The sequence below is a fragment of the Leptonychotes weddellii genome, chromosome 6 (assembly GCF_054177405.1).
Source record: "Leptonychotes weddellii isolate Sample4059 chromosome 6, ASM5417740v2, whole genome shotgun sequence".
In the NCBI taxonomy this organism is placed as follows: domain Eukaryota; kingdom Metazoa; phylum Chordata; class Mammalia; order Carnivora; family Phocidae; genus Leptonychotes; species Leptonychotes weddellii.
This window is the reverse complement of record NC_138374.1, coordinates 130942792-130945818: the sequence shown is the minus strand read 5'-3', so window position 1 is coordinate 130945818 and position 3027 is coordinate 130942792.

The window sequence follows — 3027 nt, the reverse complement described above, 5'->3', positions numbered from 1 at the left end:
GAAAGAACAGACGGCTTTGCTCAGTTTGCAGGACACAGACGATTCAAGAAGGAACACACTTTTCCTTAAAGTCTGGCAAGGCTACCTTAAACAGCTTCCTCCCCGGCAGCTGAGGTGTCCCCAAATCCATTCTGACAGTGACCTTCTAAGGAAAGGAAACTTTCTAACTTTCTAAGGAAATCATTGGAGCTGCCTGCACTAAGAAGGGCACAGAATGGACAGACCTCACATGCCGGAGCCCCTACAGTGTGCTGGGAAGGGGGGCAGCCCTCGCCTGCCCCCGGAGTGGGGGCCGGCTCCTTGGCCTCTCTAGATCCTGCCCTTCAGAGCTGAGCTAGCTGGTGAACTGGAAGGATTGGTTGGTTTGTTTCATGCATTCAATCACCTGCACAGAATCTGACGGGCCGGCCGGGGCGCCGAGAGACAGAAGAGCTGCAGGAACCACAGGGAGGCTGGCAAACAAGGAGAGGATTGCGTTACAACCAGGCAGAGAGGTGGTGGGGAGAGCCAGGCACAGCTGGCCACCCAGCTCCCACACAGGCAGAAGGCAGGAGAAGCCCGGGGAGGCCTCCTGAACGAAGTGCTGGATGATGCCCGAGGGCGTTAAGAATCACTGGCAGTTTCCTGCAGAGGGAGACCCAAGCTTACGCCTGGACAGGCACAGATCACCAATGCTTGGGGCACCCCAGCAATCCTCTGCTCCCCACTTCTCATCTGGAGCAACCCAGGCACGTCTACAAGCAGAAAGGCCCGCTAGGCAGACGGAGGCATTTCCCCTGTAAGTAGATGGGCTGAACCTTCAGACAGCTTCCTTTTTGAGGCCCTAAGTGGGAGGCTGGAGCGGGTGAATGGGGCCTCGGGGTCCCCTGGCCTCGGGACAGTAACAGCCTCACCGGGAGGGAGGGGCCACAGAGTGGTGCTGGTGCTGTCAGCCCTTTGAGCAGCTGGGATCACCCTGCAGCCCCTGCCTCTCACCCCGCTTCTCGTTAGCCCCCCGCCAGGCAGCCACTCAGGCAGATGAGGAAGTGCGGCTCTGTCCTCTGCCCCGAACCACCCCACGGTCACCTTGTCCCTCCGTCCTGGGTCCTCTAGCCCTCTGGGGAGGACATAGGGGTGGAGGAAGTAGGAACTCAGCCTGATCCTCTGCTCCCGTGCCAAGCACTGTGGCATCCCTGCTAAACACAAAGGAAGGACACTCCACAAGGCCCTCCTGTGTGCAGCGCCTGTCCCTTTGAGCTTGGTGGAGTGCGGTCCTTGCTCATGTGTGGACAGGCAAGTCACCTTGATGGGGAGCAAGGGTGCTCCTTGGATGCTTGCAGCTACCTGGGGAGGGATGAGATCGGTGTGGCCAGGAACAGGCCAGCACAGCGATGCCTGGCAAACATTCATTCAGCCTACGGTGTGCTATTACCCAGAGCCACTAAGACCACTGGGAGGGGTGTCCCCACCGTCTGAGGGACTGTGACATTGCAGCAGAGTGCATGGTGGGAACAGGACAGAGAGCTGGAGGACAGGAGTGGGAGTCAGTATTGGGGGGGGCTGTGACAGGGAGGGTGCCCCAGATTGTGGGGCCGGGGGAGCCAGGACAGCTCAAGGAGGGTTTCCCATGACCTGCAGCTGCTCTGCTCACAGTGCTCTTCCCTTCTCGGGAACGGGGGGAGGAGGGGCGCGGGCAGGTGCCACCCCAGGCCACTCAGGGCTTCGCAGAGCTGGGAATGGCTTCCCCGCTGCTCCACATTCTCCTTCCTCCCTCCCTATCTGTCACAGGGGCTTTCCTTCCCTCCCTCCACTGCAGCCGGCTCTCTTGAAGAAGGAGTTTTAATTTAGCTACATAGCAGGTGCTCTTTCTTCTCAGGTTTGTGGTCAACCTGTTTGTCTCGGGAACTTTGCATACGGACAGCCCAAGAAGCTTTTGAAACACCACGGGGAAATAATCAATCATTGCCTATTTTAAACTCTGCCTCACCAGGAAATGAGCTTTATCGATTTCCCATGACCCACCCCCAGTACTGACACTGCCTCGGACTAAAGTGTTGATTCAAGGAGCTAAGCAGCGGCGTTGGCATCTGAAGGGCACAGGCTGCTTACGTCCTGGGGTCAGGATCCTCAGAGCTTCCCTCTGTGCGGCCAAGCGCAGAGCCCAGCATCCAGCAAACGTGCTAGAGAAACAGCACAGCTTTCTCGGGACCCTCAAGGTCACGCGGTGGAAGTGTGAGGACGGCCCATCAAAGCCGAATCAGGGGCAGCTCGTGAAAGAAAAGGTGCTACCCGAGGCTCGGGTGGAGTGGGGGGTCTGCCGCCACTTGTCACACAGAGTCACAGTAGCTGCGGGGGCCGCAGTCCGGCTGGGTGCATCTCTCTGCAGCCCGCCTGCTTGCCTCTTCTGAATCCCTCACGTGGCTGGCTCTTAACGGCCCTCTGAGCCAGCTTTTCCCAGAATGTGTTTGGTGAAAATCTAGACTCTTAGGACACTCAGAGGGGAGTCTGCTGGAGGATTCTCTCCCTCCCTTTCCCCCCACTCTAATAAATAAGTAAACCTTAGAAAAAACCTGATAGCGTCTTCACCTAGCCCTCTTTCCTCTTGGTGGAAAGGACTTTAAATGATATCACTTTAAATGATAAATTAAAAAAAAATACTAATAACAAAATAAATAGCTGGCAGGGTTCTGATTCTGTAGTCATGTGAGTATGGGAAATGTGACTGCTGCATTCCCCTCGCACACTGGCCCACTCAACGTCCTGAGAAGTCCTGCAGCTAGGAGAATCTGTTTAGTTTTACTTAATGTAGCTGCCCAAATGTATTTCATCACGGAAGTCCCCTTTTTAGGTAACATCTATTCACATCTTCTGGAACCCAGGTTTTCTAGCATGCCCTTGAAGCAAACGTTGCTGGCCTAAAGGATTGTCAACGATAGTCTGAGGTGTATCATTTTAGCAGGCTACTCTTGAAGCAAAGTGGTAATTCCTTCATGACAACCAGTGGGTAGGCAGATGGTGGCCCCACCAGTCCCTCTGCAATCACATCAC